The sequence below is a fragment of the Prionailurus bengalensis genome, chromosome C2, assembly GCF_016509475.1.
Source record: "Prionailurus bengalensis isolate Pbe53 chromosome C2, Fcat_Pben_1.1_paternal_pri, whole genome shotgun sequence".
NCBI lineage: Eukaryota > Metazoa > Chordata > Mammalia > Carnivora > Felidae > Prionailurus > Prionailurus bengalensis.
Window position 1 is genome coordinate 16300944 of NC_057350.1, and position 18583 is coordinate 16319526.

Sequence of the window (18583 nt, forward strand, 5' to 3'; positions counted from 1 at the left end):
CAACCTAAAGTGTCTCTGGACATTACCAAATGTCTCCAAGTCGGGGGTGGGAGGGGGACAAATGACCTCCAACTGAGAACATCTACCCTAGACTAATAAGAAAATATCTGACTTTATACTTCCAACTCATCTCTCCCTGAACCATAACTCCAGCATACTTCCCAATATGTTCCAGTACATTCCAGCACTTGCCTGGCGTGCTTCCTGTTCACAGGGCACAGTGGCAACCACAGATCGGGATTCAAATCTTGGTTTGCCACTTTCTAGTTATATGGTCGTTTTATCTCGATATCCTTATTTATGAAATGGGAATAATAACATTATTTGTGAGGATGAATTGGTATTGTGTTTCTAAAGTACTTATCACAGTGTCTGGCATAGGGTAACTGCTCTATAAATTCCCGTGAGTATAGAGTGAGGGTCTTTTTTTTTTTAAAACAAACAAGCAAACTTCTTTCTCCATCTTATGTCACTGCTCAGGTAAGAGAAGAGGGGTGCACTGGTGCTGAGCTGAGGTGGAGGAAGAGACAGACATGTCACATAATACTACTCAGGAGGTATCCCAGGAAGAGCGCTTGGAAGGATCTCGGTGTTTGTAGACATTTGACTCATCATTGGAAAGCCTCTCTTCCGTTTACCTGGAGACAAAACTGAATAGGTGAGGAAAACTCAAGAAGAGCCCACCAGGAAGGAAACAGGAGCTTAAGGAGACTGGGTGTGGCCATGGGATATAGAGAAGAGGAAGAATTCTATGAATGTTGAGCCTAGTGACCCAGGAGTGAGGAGGTGGGGGAAGGTTTGTGGAATGCACAAGAGTGGAGGAGCCACCCCAAACTGGACCTTTTTGTGAAATCTTCTGTGAGCTGGACAAGCCTTTAAGAATGGATGCTTTGCGGCAGGGATGGCAAGTAAAAATCACTCATTTACAGCGTACTCTAAAGATAAATTCAGGACTCAGTAGTTACTTTTGCCTTATAAGTATTGCCCCACGGTACCCAGGGTGCTGGCTGATGCCCCCAGATTTAATTATCATGCAACCCATTAGCCCAGAGACAGAGGATGTTTAGTTCAAAATGTCACGCTTGTATGCAGTTCATTCGGTGAAAACCATCGCTCACAAAGGAAACCGATTTAGAAATGATTCAGTATAGGGAACCTTTATAGTTATGAAGCTCTGAATTTTCATCCTCGGAACTGGACAGTTAAAAGTTGGGCAGAATAATTTTGGTATGTGAAAGCTTTTTCCACATAGGGCAAGAAAGCCTTTACCTCATGGATTTTGTGGAGAAAAATTTCAGTTCACTGTTCTCCTGTTTGAATCATTATGACCAAGTAGGAGAGAATGAGGATCTGTTCCAGTGGGAAATATTTAAATTAGGAGAGATTAAAAAATATCTACAATTATTTTGTATCATCTCCAAGGGAACCTCACTTTAATAATATCCTAGGAAATTTCCATCTGGAATAGAAAAGACAATGGAATCCAAATATGGGTGTCCTAGTGCATGCGTACGGTGCTGTTAGTAGCCAAACTTCTGGCTTTGTTATGCTTTGTGAAAGTTCTAGTAGATCTTGACCTTCGTTTTTTGGGAGACCTTCAATATGTTACTGAGCTGAAATGTAGGTCCAAATGTTATGTTAGCCCACAGTCCAGAATGAATCTTTTGCAACTTTCTAATTTTTCCTGAATGCTTACACATTACCCAGGGAGCAATGCCAGAAGATTCCGTCTTGTTTTGGAACCTGGGGATCCCAGATGGGCCCAAGATAATTGACTTCTGGAGGCATCTTATATCTGCTAGTGAACCAGTTGGGATCCTTGCCAGGGTATAGAATGCACCTGGATCCTAGACAATCAAGAAATTAGTGGAGAAGGAAACTGGCCCACCAGCTTTGGTACCTGTGAGATGTACCACTATACATTGGTTGTGCTCCAGATGGGACCGAAGAGAGGCTGCATCTTTCCTCAACCTCCCCCCATACCCCCGCCCCCCCCCCCCATCTAGGAATGGGTGGTAGCCTGAACATGAGGAGAAGGGTACTTCTTGGATGAAAGCTGGAAGAGGAGAGAGCAAGTCCCAAGTACCCCTAAGCTAAGAAGTTGGGTGTGGGATGGTTGGGCTCTGAGTAGAGAAGTAGTGGTATTTCTGTACAGGCGACCCTCAGAAATCTTCTACCCTTTTGGCTGACACATGAAATAAGGTGGATGTGAGCAGAGTGGACACTGTCCCTGTCGTTGGATGCTGCCCACTGCCTGCCTATGCGTACCTTTTTCAGTATTCTGTGGCTGTGGTGTGGAATAAGAGACACTTATCCTTTGAGCAGACTCAAAAAGTTGGTTTAGGTAAAGAGTGTGGTTGGAGGCCTTTTGCTTCCTCCAGACTCCAAACTCCCCAGTTTCCCGTGGAAGCTTGGTACATGGGTAACAGTAAAGCCCAGGTTAAGAGAAGTGCATGCTGTTTCCTCAGAGGAATACCTCATGGCAAATAGGCTCTAGGAGGCATCTAGGCAAATAGGCATCTAGGCATGAAAAGCCTGGATCTCAGAGATACAAGGAAAGAGGTTCTCATCTCTCCTTTTCCCACACTTTCCTGATACCCTGAGTGTTTACTCCTCATCCATAAGGGAAGCATATGGAACAGAACAGCTGATGACCATGTTGGAGGCTGAGGTGAATTGAAGGGATGACACTGGGGAGGGTGCAGAGAGGAGCTAAAGGGACTGAGGGGCTCTGGGAGAGGAGAACTCTCCTGACACAAGATAGGTGGCCACAAGGGGACATCTCAAGAGCCAATGTCAAAGAAACTATGTATGTCAAGGAGTTCTGAAGGATAAATCCAAGAAAGGAAAGAAGCCGCCTGAGCCCCCTGAAATATCCCCCATCTGCACGTGCCCCAGTCATGTATGCATTGGAAGATATGACTTGAATATGTAACAGAGGGCTGTTTTATATGTTCTTCTAGGTTCTGTGTGTGGTTACAATAAAGTCATAATGAATTTTGTAGTTCCTTTCTTTCATTAAGAAAAGCATTATACTTGGGGCGCCTGGGTGGCTCAGTCGGTTAAGCGTCCGACTTCGGCTCAGGTCACGATCTCATAGCTTGTGAGTTCGAGCCCCGCGTCGGGCTCTGTGCTGGCAGCTCAGAGCCTGGATCCTGCTTCCGATTCTGTGTCTCCCTCTCTCTCTGACCCTCCCCCATTCATGCTCTGTCTCTCTCTGTCCCAAAAATAAATAAAAAATGTTGAAAAAAAAATTAAAAAAAAAAAAAAAAAAAAAAGAAAAGCATTATACCAATTAGCACTACACTGTTGGTCTTATCAGGTCCTTCACAATTACCCTTAACCACACAATTATGCACCCAGACAGGTTTCCTATGGAGGCTGAAGTCCTGAGTTCTCTTGAGTTCTGTTCACTGTATGGGAATCTCACCAGTTGTTCAAGAACATGATTCTTCTTCTTCCTCCTCCCCCTTCTTCTCCTCCTCCTCTTCCTCCCCCTCCTCCTCCTTCTCTTTCTCTTCCTTCTCCTCCTCCTCCTCCTCCTCCTTCTTCTTCTCCTCCTCCTCCTCCTCCTCCCCTCCTCCTCCTCCTCCTCCTCCTCCTCCTCCTCCTTTGTTAGTCACGTGCCTTTTTAATTTTTTTTTTCTTTCAAATCATGGCTCTTTAGCTAGTCATTATTCACATTTCTGGCTTTCTCTAATTTTTCCTGAAGCTCAAGTGTGAGGAAAATGGAGCCTGGAGCACTAAATACTCCCTTCTGTCTAGAGGTTGATTCTGAACCCACAGCAGTAACAGTGGGACTTCTCCAGTTCTCTGTCCGATCTGGCCATTGTCAGGATTTCTCTTATCACTCATTGAAGAAGTTGTGTGTTGGTGGAAATGCTTTTGGCCAGTTTGGTAGCCCCCATATTCTCTATCACAGGTTTTTGAAAGACAATGGCAAAATCAGCAATTTGCAAATCACATGGTTTATTGGTTAGAACTTATTTAAGATAAACAGCACAGTTCTTAATACTAAGAGCCAATTATAAGTCAATACAAGATTATAGTTAGCATGTTAGTTATCTCTTGCTGTGAAGTAATATTACCACAAACTTAATTAATACCTCAAAACAATATATACTTATTTTGTAATTTATGTAGGTCAGGAGTGTGGCATGGCTTAGCCAGGCCCTCTGGTCCTCGGCATACAAGTCTGCAAGAAAACTGTCAGCTGGGGGGTGCCTGGGTGGTTCAGTCCGTTAAGCTTCTGACTATTGATTTCAGCTCAGGTCATGATCTCATGGTGGTTTGTGAGTTTAAGCCCCTGCGTTGGGCTCTGCACTGGCAGTATGGAGCCTGCTTGGGATTCTCTCTCTCCCTCTCTCTTTGCCTCTCCCCTGCTTGTGCCTCTCTCTCTCTCTCTCTCTCTCTCTCTTTCTCTCAAAATAAATAAACTTAAAAAATGTCAGCTGGGCTGCAGAATCTGAGGCTTGATGGGGAAGAATTCAGTTCCAAATGCATGTGGTTATTACTAGAACTCAGTTCATTGTGACATACTGAATTGAGGGCTTCAAGTTTCTTGCTGGCCATTGTCTAGAGACTCCCTTAAGTTCTTTACTACACAGACCTTCCCAACATAGGCACTTGCTTCTCAAGAGAAGCAAGGAAAAGAGTTTCCTTGCAAGATACATGTTACAATCTTATGTAATGTAATCACACATATGCCATAATCTTTGTCATGTTATGTTGGTTAGAAGCAACTCAGACATCCCATCCACACTCAGGAGGAGATCACAAAGGCATTGAATACCACGAAGATAGTATTATTATCAAGTAGATAATGGGACCAATTTAGAGTCTGTCATCTGCCAATTAGCAACACCCAAAAACAAATAATACTCATGGCCAGAATTAGAAATAAATGTAATGATCTTTGCACACTCTTGCTTTGCTAAAGCAGATGGGAGAAAAGGTAGAATGGTCATATCACCTGATCCCTAGCCAGTCAGGAGTGGCCAACGTGGAGCTCTGTGACTGTCTCCCTCTTTTCCCTGATGGTTACAATCTTAAGTTGCACGAGAGATGGTATCTTCTGGGATCTGCAGGTACTTCTAGGATGGGGTGATAGTGAGTAGAGAATCATCTGCCTTCTCCATTCTTCCCTGGCAGGTGGACGCAGGGTCCAATTGGTGGAGTGTCAAAGGGACACATTTCTTTATTTTTTAAAGGACTAGTGTGTCACATGTGCATGTCCTGATAGAATACAGGTGTGTTAGAGGTAGATAGGTTTCATTGTAGTTTCTATGTCCTGTATATTCTTATTTATTACAAGGGGCTCTACTGTTATAATCTCTTTGTCTATCTATCTATCTATCTATCTATCTATCTATCATCTATCATCTATCTATTTTTTTGCTGCCTGTTGGGCCTCTGCAAAAGTATTTCCTGCTCAAGTCCTCTGTTGCTCTCAGCAGTTTTGACCTCACTTAAAATTTTTTTATATTTAAAGCTAACTCCCTCTAAGCTCTTTTCTACACAGTAAACATGCATAGCACATGTTGCAAATACAGTTTGTCCTTCTGACGCAAATCCCAGGCTTGCATCTTGGACTACGTGCTGGGTGTTCCTGCTTAGCTATCTTGGGTTGCATCTCCTCAGCAGCAGATTCTAAGACAAGGATTTGAACACAAGTAGTTTATTTGGGAGGCGATTCCAGGAAACAGCAGCAGGGAGTGGGGAGGTGAGATAGCGAAGGAAAGGAAGCTATTAAAGGGCATGATGTCAAGCAGGTCACTGCTGCATGTGGCAGGGGTTTAGTTTTGCTGGGTGATACCGTAGAACTCGCTTCCAGAGCTATCGGCCTTGCTCCCACTCCCAAGAGTGAGGGAACTGGGATTTTTCAGTCATTGGCTGGGGACTCCCTCTGGGGTGCATTAATTCCCTGGCATTTTTGGCCTGCAGCCAAATGGGCTGTGGTGTCCAGAGAGTCCCTCAGGGAGGGAGTGGCTGGTGTTTGAAGTTCAAACCCATTGGCTGGGGAACTTCTATCACAACTGCTTAACTGCCCTCAGTTTGGCTCCTGAAAAGAACATGCTCATACTACCTCATTTCTTTCTTTTTTTTAATGTTTATTTTTGAGGGAGAGAGAGCACAAGTGTGAGCAGGGGAGGGGCAGAGAGAGGGAGACAGAGGATCTGAAGTGGGCTCTGGGCTGGCAGCAGAGAGCCCGACGCGCTGCTCCAACCCACAAACTGAAATCATGACCTGAGCTGAAGACAGACGCTTAACCAACTCAGCCACCTAGGCGCCCCTCACTTCTTTCTATGTGAACATAATTCCTCCTCTTAATACCTCTGACTGTCAGACATCACCACTCCACGGTCACATAGGCTTGAATTTACTGGATTATCCCTATTTTTCTAGTGAGGAAGCTGAGGCTTGGGAAACTCAAGTGAATTGCCCAGTGTCACAGGGCTGCTTAGTGACAGACCTTTCCACGGCTGTCCATAGCAGGTGGTCCCAGGGATGGAAAAGGGCCCAAGCTGCTTTGCTTGCAGAAGCTCTGACTTCAACAAAGTCATTGACCTGACCTAAGGGGTCACATTCCAGTAGATTTCTCTCTGGGCTTTTTGTTTCTGAACTTCCTGTTTCCCCTAAGCTGAAATTAGTGCACTAGCTCTCTATAGTTATGTAGATGGTTTAACAATTCTCCTGTTACCAATTCCAGTTCGTTCTAGAAACTTAGGTGAAGCCTGTATGCTCTCTACAGCTTGTTTTTCTCATTCAGTGAATTTTGGAGGATCCCTTGTACCCTAACAATGTGAGACAGGTGACAGAGGGTTTGCTTTTTTGGTAAGGATTTGTGTTTATCTATCTATCTATCTATCTATCTATCTATCTATCTATCTATCTTTAAAGAGAGAGAGAAAGAGTGAGAGAGAGAGAGCACGAGCTGGGGAGAGGGGCAGAGGGAGAGAGAGAATCCCAAGCTGACTCCACACTCAGTACGGAGCCCCATGTGGGGCTTAATCCCATGACCCTGGTATCATGACCCGAGCTGAAATCAAGAATTGGATGCTCAACCGACTGAGCCACCCAGGTGCCCCCAGGATTTGCCTTTCATAGTGGGCTGGTTATGAAGGAAAAGCTCAGCTTTATTTATGTTTAACATGGAGCATGATTTGGATAGTCTTTCTATGTCAAGCAGAAAATATTGTAGACCTTTTCAAAATATTCAGGGACAACGACTTCTTCTTCCTCTACCTCTGCTGCTGCTGCTGCTGCTGCTGCTTCTGCTTCTTCTTCTTCTTCGTCTTCTTTTTTAAATTTTTATTTATTTTAGAGAGAGAGAGAGAGAAAGCATGAGTGGGGGAGGGTCAGAGAGAGAGGGAGACAGAATCCAAAGCAGGCTCCAGGCTCCGAGCTGTTAGCACAGAGCCCAATGTGAGGCTCAAACCCATGAACCGTGAGATCATGACCCGAGTTGAAGTGGGACGCTGACCCACCCAGGCGCTCTTGTCCTTTGTCTTCTTGTGCAAAGACTTACAAGGGTCACAGCGATAGCTACTGATGTGACTGACTAGGGCCACGAACGGGAAAGGTTGTGAAACAGAATGTACTGGAGATAACATCTCCGGGAGCCACACACAGCAGCGCTCCTCTCTACTTGCGTGAGTTCCTTCAGGTTGTCAGCAATCTGAGGGCAACATCTTTTCTTAGGGCAAGTTAAGATCCTCGCTGTTGCCCCAGAGTGAGTATCAAATTACCTGCAGTGTAAGGGATACACAATGGCGGAGATTTTATTTCTAATGAGCAGAGACTGGAAACACATTTGGAAGTCTGTCATGATGTTTCTTTTCCTACCTCAATCGAGTGATCTCATTGGGTTGAATTCTCTGTGGTTTGGCCGCAAACTCTTTTCATTCCCATGTTCATCTTTCCAACTTGCTGCCCCATTTTATGTTCTACATCTGTCCTTCCAAGTTCTTGCTCCTCTGCGACGTCTTGATTCCTCATCTTTTATTCAACCTGTTGTGAGCCCCCTTTGGTCCTTCCCTCTGCTTAGTTTTATAAAACTGATCAGTGCATGTGGCAACTAGGGGGACAGAATGAAGACTGGCAAACCTCTCTAAGACAGGCTACATGGTTTTCCTCTAAGGCTTTCTATGCTCCTCCTAAACATCTGATAATAAATGGAAGAAAATCTTTGTAGAGCAGATAGGAAAGCTGAGGTGCCAGTGAACTGACAGACTTGGTTGGGGTTATCTGACGTAGGTAACCAAAAGAACACACTTCATGTGATATGACCTTTTTTTTACAAGATCATTTTGGTGTTTTTTTTTTTTTTAAAGTTTATTTATTTTGAGAGAGAGAGAGAGGGAGAGAGATGAGAGAGTGAACGGGGGAGGTACAAGGAGAGAGAAGGAGCAAGAAAGAGAATCCCAAGCAGGCCTTGCACTGCCAGTGCAGAGCCCGTTACAGGGCCCCATGTAAAGCTCCATGCAGGGCTTGAACCCACAAACTCTGAGATCACGACCTGAGCCAAAACCAAGAGTTGGAAGCTTCACCGACTGAGCCACCCTGGTGCCCCTGAGGGCAAGAGAAGACTGAATGTCCCAACTCAAAGATAGGCAGAGAGAAAGAATTCTTTCTTACTCAGCCTTTTGCTCTCTTCAGGCCTTCCCCGGATTGGGCGAGGCCCACCACCACTGGGGAGGGTGATGTTTTGCTCAGTCTACTAATGCAAATGTCAGTCTCATCCAGAGAACATTCCCTGCCCCCCGCTACAGACATACCCTGAGTAATGTTTAACCAAATACAAATATCCTGGCACTGTGGGTCCCTGTCAAGCTGACACATACAGTGAACCATCACAAATTCCCACCCTGGTGGTAGGGGGCTGCTGTGGCATCATGTTCTCCTTGGTCGAGACAGGAGCAGTGAGATGCCCTGGACCGTGGTTGCATTGTGAGATCTGGACCCTGTGATACTTTGTGCTCCGAGGAACCAGGCCCAGAAGAGAAGCTGTCACTGTGATCCCAGAAGTGATGACACATCAGTCCTTGTCTAGTTTGACAAGGACAGACACAGACCCCAGGTAGGGCCAGCTCAAGAATTCGTGAGGCCTAGCGTAGATGAAAATGCTGGCCGTTGTTTCAAAAAAAGAAACTGTGAAGCATTTCAAGATGGCAACCATAGGGTTAAACTGAGTGCAGGGCCCGGTGCAAATGCCCAGGCTGCCTGCCCAGGAGGCCGGCCCTGAGCCTCGGACTTTGGAGTTCAGAGAGACATCAGAGGCCACCTTTTCATAGATTATGACAGTCGCATGTTGAAAACTGGCTACGCCATGCTTCTCTGCTGATGACCCCGAGAGCGGGAGGGCAGCCCACTTTGGCAGCTCTGGAGAGGGCCCCACCAGGAGCGCATGCTTCTCGGACTTGGCCTGAGTTACTGCATTGCGCACTTTCTGGATCTGTGGAGCGTATCCGGATCCACAGCCGTGTGGCTCCAGCCTCTGCACCAGCTCTCCCCGGTACCTGGCTGTTATTTTTAGGTGACCGATGGTGGTCAGGTTGGACTTGTAATTTTCATGCCTGAGGCTTGAGTTTCCCAGGAAATGTTTCAGAGAATTTAATACAATGCAACACATACATGTTAACAAGGGCAGATTGGATGTGTTCTTGTTGCCTGACCATTAGGAATTTCTATTCTTAGTCTTTTTCTCTTCTCACTGCACCTTCCTGACTCCCTTCCTCCACCTCCATGTTCCTCTTTCCTGCCAGTGCCCAGCCCCTCACTGCCACAAGGACTTCCTTTCCCTGCTCTTTTGCCAGTCCCTCTGGTTCTCCACGATGAAGAGTATGTGTTGTTGCCAACTTGCTATCAATCTTCTCCACATTCATTTCTCCTTTTATTCTTTGCTCTGATCAGATTCTCCTCTTGATTTCCAGACCTTGAATCTAAGGAACAACTTTCTCCCTCTGTCCCTCTGAACTGATTACACAGTGAAGCTCATACTTGATCGTGGCTCCTGCCCTCCCTGTCTCCGTGGTTTTCCTGACCTGTTCAGGCTTCTGTCGTCCTTGGATTTGCTGAAGTGTAAGGAAATAAGCGACCAGCCAGCTGAATTTCCTTAGCTCATTCATTTTTGTCTAATCACCCTCCCATCCTTTGATGACGTTATTTAGTTTGTATGTCCAACCCTTCCGTACTGCTGAGAAGAAAACCCTCTGCTATACTTCCCCTGCCTCGAACTAAAACAATAACCTGCGCTCATGGTATATGCATAATCGGCCTGCATTGGGAGGTGCAGTGAGTGAGACTGGAAGTGAAACCATGTAATGGTGTAGCCAAAACATGTGGTTCTGCTAGTTGAGGTCAACTTAGTTATGGGACTACGTGGCTTCAGTGTGGTCAGGTGCATAGCTCACAGAGAATGCACAGTTGAACAATCCATCCATTGCTCAGAACAACAAGGTACATCTGTAAGTATTGGTAGTGAATCAAATGCCTGAATTTGCCGTGCGTCTGCACTCACGAGAACTGTGCCAGTGATCAGAGGTCACTTAACTTCAGTTGCTTCAGTTCACCTCTTAGCAGTGTGGGAATTGGGCTTACACATTTAGTCTGATATTTGGTTCAATATACCTTTTGTGCTGGAATATATCCTTTATTTTCTTCCTATCCTTTTGTCTCCCACTCATCCAATCCATTAATAGATGAACCAATTCTTTCTTCATAAAGAAAGAGCATACTCTTATTTCAGTCTTACTGACTGTGTTCCACCTGCAGTTTTCATCACCTCCTAGGTGTATAGACGGTGGGTACTGAGTAACTGCTTATTGAATGAATGTGTCATAGCCACCCGATGGGCTCTATCTGGTAGTATCAGAACTTGGCAATCCATTCTCTTCATAAATGCTAGATAATTCTTTATCGTCCTATGGGTCAAATTAAAGGTAATTCCCGAGCAAGTCTTCAAAATCTCTGACCACCCAGGATATTACGCTTCTTGGATTTACTCCCCCAGACTCTATGGAAACATGGTTGAAACCATGAGTTGCAGCTTTTTTTGTAAGTCTATTATTGTGGATGGGAGATACCTAAATTAAAAGTCAGGCCCAAGGGGAGTTGGGTTGCTGGTAAGGAAAGAAAGATGAGGCAAAATGGCTACAGTGAAATGTACATGGATGTGACAGTCAAAGGACAGCTCTTTCACCTGTCACCAAATAAGGCTAAGCCTTGCTTACCTCCATTGTAAATCATCACTCTTTGGCCATTTTGCAGAAATGATAGTTCCCCTCTCATTTAGAATCTGCTCCATTGTAGCACATTTGATTGCAGAGATTGTGGGAGCTCTTATTCTGATGCTATTAGGCTTCTCACTTTGGAAAACCCTGTCACCTGTGATAATGAAGGGACATGAAGATCTCCCACTAATTTTGCTAATGCCCTACACTTCCTATCTCTGCATATTCATGCTGCTCCTTCTGGCTATAGTGTTTCCCCATCTCTGTGTTGGCTAACTCCATCTACTCAAAGACCCAGATCAATATGGCACTATCATCAAGAAGCCTTTGCCAATCCTCACCAGACAGATTAATCTCTTCCTTGTCTCTTCTTCTCTAGCTATTGGTTTATGCCTCTTCTAAAGCATGGATCATGGTTTGCTTGGCCCAAGAGCAGCTCATTCCCAGAAAAGTTCCCAACTCTTCCTGTCTTTATGGGCAGTGTCAAAGTAAGGACATTTACTTATTTGACCTTATATTCCCCATGGGGCCCAACAAAGTGCCTTGTGTATAATAGGTTCTCAATAACTACTTGTTGAGTTAAATTAGATTATATTTTGTAAACATTTATAAATGAGAGAACATTGCCTTACATGGTTTACAAAAAAAAAATCTGTTGGGATAAAAATAGACAAATAAGAACTTAAGTTGAAGGGTTGCATCTTACCCAATGAGGTTGTGTCTTCTTGAATTTTTGGGAAGCCTCTCAGAATTTATGCTTCCTACATATCCTTCTGCTCTAGCATTTTGCCTAAATGCTAAAAGGCATCAGAATGGATTTTGATAAAATGGGATATTTTTAGGCATTCTGATCAGCCCCAGCTCTGCCAAATTCTTGGCCTTTGGTATGTGCTGCTGAGCAATGTCAGATGCTCACACATACACACATTGACATTTACAAGGCATGGGGTGGGCTCAGCCAAGTTCAGAAATGAAGTCCCCCTTTTGACTGGTTCCCCAGAACTTCCTCAGATGCATTTATTGTTTGCTACTGGAGGAACTGACAGGCTGCTGGTACCAAATGCATTTCCACTCCCTTCTTCTCTCTGGGAAATGACATCTGCATGTAAGGGTCAGGTACTCTGTGGAGCTGTGGATTCACGAGGTTACATTTTCACCTGTGGGAGGGGGACCTTGGGCCACTCTGGTGTTGGCACTAACAGAAGCTGCACGTAGGGCTGGGGCTGTTTTAGAATGCCCTGGTGTGGGATTCACAGAAATGAAAATGAACAGGGCTCTACTCCAAACATGTATTCAATGATTTTAGAAAATTCCAGATAAGAATCCAAAAGGCCTACTCTCTTCTTTCTGAAAAATACTATCTTTTATATATAAAAAAAGCACTATTTTACTTTTGTGCTTCATAAAAATATCAGAATATATTTAGTAACTTCTGGAATTCCACTGCCTTTTTATTTACTTATTTTTATTTAATTTATTTTTTTTTTGAAATTTACATCCAAATTAGTTAGCATATAGTGTAACAATGATTTTGGGAATAGGTTCCTTAATGCCCCTTACCCATTTAGCCCATCCCCTCTCCCACACCCACTCCACTAACCCTCTGTTTGTTCTCCATATTTTTTTTTTTTTTTTTAATTTTTTTTTTCAGCGTTTATTTATTTTGGGGACAGAGAGAGACAGAGCATGAATGGGGGAGGGTCAGAGAGAGGGAGACACAGAATCGGAAACAGGCTCCAGGCTCTGAGCCATCAGCCCAGAGCCTGACGCGGGGCTCGAACTCACGGACTGCGAGATCGTGACCTGGCTGAAGTCGGACGCCCAACCGACTGCGCCACCCAGGCGCCCCTGTTCTCCATATTTAAGAATCTCTTGGGGTGCCTGGGGGGCTCAGTTGGTTGAGCGTTCGACTTTGGCTCAGGTCATGATCTTGCTGTTTGTGAGTTCGAGCCCCACATCAGGCTCTGTGCTGACAGCTCAGAGCCTGGAGCCTGCTTCGGATTCTGTGTCTCCTCCTCTCTCTGCCCCTCCCATGCTCGTGCTCTGTCTCTCTCTGTCTCTCAATAATAAATAAACGTTAAGGAAAAAATTTAAAAAAAATCTCTTATGTTTTGTGCCCTTCCCGTTTTTATATTATTTTTGCTTCCCTTCCCTTATATTCATCTGTTTTATCTTACAGTCCTTATATGAGTGAAGTCGTATTATATTTGTCTTTCTCTAATTTCGCTTAGCATAATACCCTCTAGTTCCATCCATGGAGCTGCAAATGGCAAGATTCCATTCTTTTTGATTGCCTAGTAATACTCCATTATGTGTGTGTGTATATATATATGTATATATATATATATATACATATATATATGTGTGTATATATATATATATATACACACACACACACCACATATATATATATGTGTGTGTGTATATATATATATATACACATATATATATGTATATATATATACACACACACACCACATCTTCTTTATCCATTCATCCATTGATGGACCTTTGGGCTCTTTCCATACTATTGGCTATTGTTGATAGTGTTGCTATAAACATGGGGGTGCATGTGCCCCTTTGAATCAGCACACCTGTATCCCTTGGATAAATACCTAGTAGTGCAATTGCTGGGTCGTAGGGTAGTTCTATTTTTAACTTTTTGAGGAACCTCCATACTGTTTTCCAGAGTGGCTGCACCAGTTTGAATTTCCACTGCATTTGTAGATGAAGGAACATCCCAAAAAGGAAAGACTAGGACAATGCGTGTGTGTGTGTGTGTGTGTGTGTGGGCACACACATGCATATGTTTATCTGAATCTCTGTGTAGACAAAAATAGAGGTTAGGTAGGTTGTAGGAAAGAATTTTATATGACTAAGCAAAAATGATTTCTATTTCTAAAATAGTGTGGTTTATAAAATAGTGCTTTTTTTTCACACTAACTCTGAGAGTTGTGGGTAGCTACCTCTGGAGATAAAGTACTGCTGAGAATTCACATAGTCTCTTTTAAAGGCTAATAGAGGATTTACAAGCTCCTGGACACTCTTTTCATATTAAGGCACAGGATACCACTACTTGCATCCTTTCTCTAGGTGCCGAGAATGTTAACCTTTCTTTCCCCCACATTAGGGCCCTGGGAGGTGCCGGACGATGTATTCTGGCCATATGCACGAAAGCATATACTTTTCTGATTGAGGCCAGTATAGATTCTGGAAACATCTGAGTCGTGTCCTGTCATCTTTTACTTCTTAACTCTGAGGAATCACTATTGTTAGTTCTGAAATCATTCTGTGGAAATGAGGCTATGGTGATGCCCGTTCAGAGGCTAGCCAAGGTGGAGAAGGATGGGCTCCCTTTCTACATGGGGACGTCTGGTGATAACCTTTCTGGCCTCTACCATGGTGCAGTGAGTAATGGGATGGTCCTGGCCGCAAACTGCATTATAACACCACCATCACCAGGCAGTTTATAGTACTTTCTACTTTTCAAGTTCATCTCACATTCACTGTCTTTAAAATAACTCTTGGAGGCATGCTAGCTGGTGTTACTTCTTCCCTCTCCCTTGAACCCATCAGAGGTGGACATGTGACTTGACTAAGGACACACAGTTGGTAAAAGGCCACTTTGAGAGTGGAACCCTGTTCTCCTGAGGTTAATCCAGGCTCTGCCCCCTGTGTGTAGGCACTCAGTATCCCAAGCAGGGAGGTCCTGTCTCTAGATGGGAATAGAGGCAAGCAGAATCATGCAAGTGAGTGTCTACTTGAAACACTTCCCTTTTTTATGATATGACCGAAGAAGAAAACACATATCTGTATTGCAAGACTCATAACTTTCCAGACATATTTCTGGAAGAAGCTTCAAGATTATTGTGGGGCATTTCTATGTCTGAGTTATGACTGGAACTCAGACTCACCCACCTAAGTTAAAAATGTACTGTAAGGACTTTCTGCTATCAGGGACAAGGCACAGCCTGGTGATGTGTTATTTATGGAAAGGGCAGCTGTTTATTTGGTCTTTTTTTTTTTTTTTTTTAACTATCCTGAGCGTCAGTTGATTCACTCTCTGCTTGTTAGGACGACCCAGATAACCAGACTGATGATGTTACTCTCAGGTATTTCACTTTTGAGTTGTTTCAGTAATGTGAGAGCAGATTTCCCCCGCCGTTTGGGGCCAGCTAGCCTCTTTACTGGCAAACAGGAACTGAGAAAATGTAGATTAGAAATTGGTTCCAGGACTTAAATGCATCAACTTAATTTTAGAGCTTTGAAGAAAAAGTGTGTGGGAGTTGACCAATCATTTTACAATCAAGATAATTGACTAACCTGACTTGTGTTTTAGACTTAAAGAATTTTTTGTTCTGTTCTATTTATTATTTTCCTAAATCCTTTCTGTGAACTGAAGGTTTTATTTTAAAGAAAACTTTTGCTTATGCTGGTTCTAAACAATATAGATGTTAAAAATTGGCTTAAAAAATTTTTTTTTTGCCTAAATCTTCATTTGTAGCATCTCTTTGTCCTCAACCAACTGCTGGTTTTATGTGCACAATTACCAAAGAAAAGGAAAAGGAAAAGAGTTTAAGTCTACTTGTAAAATAATCCATGGTGGAATTTTTCACTAACATGTATATTAACCTTCCTTTTTTTCAATCATTCTGAGCTCAACAAAGTCACTTTGAACCGCAGATATGTTTACAAGTATTATTCTAAATGATAGCTGGTTCTTTTAAATATCATTTACAGATTCAAAAATCTGATAGGAAGCCAACAGCCCTTAGAAGTATCAGGTGACAAATGCCTCAGGATTTCCCTGTGTCATGATAGTGAAACAATATATTTAACATTCTTTGAAATCTCCAAATATGGCGAGTTTGGAAGAGTTGGCTGAAAAGTTGTATAACTAATATCAAATGCCCAGGTGTATTTCAGTTACCAAAAATTTCTTCTTTCATTTTTTTTAAGAGAAACTGAACCAGGTTCTAATCCTGGGTCTGATACCAATTAGCTGTATGATCCTGGAAAATCACTTAACTTCTGTGAGACATTTTCTAATCTGTCGAATGGGTTTGGCCTAGTGGACATCAGTGGTTACTTCCACAGTTACTAAATTTGCTTATTAAATGGTCATGTACTATCCTGTGGTGCTCTACAGAACAGTACTAAACAGAGTGAGAACGTTACAGCTAAGGATTAAAAATCTTAAGAGAATAAAAAAATAAAATCTTAAGGGAATCTAATTCCATGCTTATAGAAGATGTTTCTTTTTTCTCAAAGCTCATTCTATAATAAGATTTCCATGTGCTTTTCTTTTTCTTGATTTAACATAGATACATGCTTGTATTGCTTCATATACTAATACATTCCTTCACTGGGTTTTGAACACTGTAAGTTTGTATACTGCATATATCAGAAATATTTCCTTGCCCATTGATCCTTTCTGTCTTCAAGGCGATCACTGATTGCCTGCTTCTTGGCAAAGCAATGGTTCATTTAGTCGGGTTAGTTAAAATAGTAATAATAAAGTGAGTGACTTAATAACTAATCATATTTATTTCTCAGCCAGTTGTTTTGGTGTGTAAAGACACAGTTTGCTATCTTCTTAGAAAGTATGCTAATTTTTGAAAGAGAATGTCATTACAGAGCTATTGAGATACCTCCAAGTTCTTGTAAAAGATGCCCAATCTCTGGTTATACTCATTCTAATTTCTTGGTAGACTGATCAGTTAAATTGGCTGAGAGCCATATCCGATCTCAGCTATCCCCTGAATACTTACTCGCTCCTGAAATTACCATCCTTGTTGTACTGTGAGCAAAGACTATGTTTTAATAGCAAGATTGTTTCTTAGAGAGTCATACTCTGAAGATCAGGCTCAAGGTTACCAAGTCCTTAACAGTATTGGCATTCACACCTCTTGATTGGAATCAAACTGAAGAAAACATGTTTTTAGAGCAGTTTTAGATTCATAGCAAAATTGATAGGGAGGTACAGAGAGTTCCCATATACCTTCTGACCTCACACATGCATAGCCTCCTTCGTTATCAACCTCCCTCACTAGAGTGGTTTATTTGTTACAACTGATTAACTTACACTGACGTGTTTCAACCAAATCCATAGTTTACCTTGGTAAACTTTATCTTGGTATCATATATTCTTTAGGTTTGGACAAATGCATAATGATATGCATCCGTCATTAGGGTTTTATACAGAGTATTTTCACTGCCCTCGAAATCCTCTGTGCTCCACCTGTTTATCCCTCCCCACTCCAGCCCAACCCATAACAACCACTCATCTTTTCCTGGTTTCGTAGTTTTGCCTTTTCCAGAATATCGTGTAGAGTTGGAATTGCATAGTATATATCCTTTCAGGTGGCCCTTTTTTTCCACTTAGTAATGTGCATTTAAATTTCTTCTATGTCTTTTCATGGCCTGATAGTTAATTTCTTTTTAATGCTGAATAATAATCCATTGTCTGGCTATACCACAGTTTATCCATTCACAATCTAAAGGACATCTTGGTTTCTTCTAAGTTTTGGCAATTATGAATAAGGCTGCTATAAACACTTATGTGTGGGTTTTTGAGTGGACATACTTCTTCAACTCCTTTGGCTAAATACCAAGGAACTTGATTGCTGGATCATATGGTAAGAGTATGTTTAGTTTTGTAAGAAACCGCCAAACTCTCTTCCAGTGTGGCTGTGCCATTTTGTATTCCCACCAGCAAGGAATGAGAGCTCCTGCTCCTCGGTCATCCCCATCAGCATTTGGAGTTGGTATTCTAAACTCTTAAAATTTTTAAAAGGTGACATCGCTGTTAAAAATTTTGTGTGGAGCTTTGGCTGTGTGTCCTTTATGCCAAGAAATGTGTTTGTGTCCTCAAGTATCTTAAAATGGACTCTGGAGGCAGGGACCTTCTGACTTTGAGGAAGTCATTTCAACTTCTTGTGCCTCAGTTTTCTCCTCTGGAAAAATGGGACAATAATTGTATTTACCTTATAAGTTCTCATGAGAATATGTGCATGAAACAGTGCTTGGCACATAAAAGGCACAAGTTAATTATGCACTATTATGATCATAAAGATATTGATCATTATCCTTGCTGTCAAGAAACAAACTATGTTCTTGTTTCTGATGGAGGCATAGACTGATAGGGTTTTAGGGTTCCCAGGACCCTTAAAGGGTGGATAGCCCAGTCTTTCGGCTGATGCTGGAATTGCCCACAATAGCAATGTTAGGAACTAGAGGCAACATTGTAGAACTCCATACACTCCACTATAGGTGAGCTCATTCACCCTGCATCAGGAATCTGAAGTATTAAGTCTCCAATATCTTAGAAGTAGATGACGACGTGTATACTG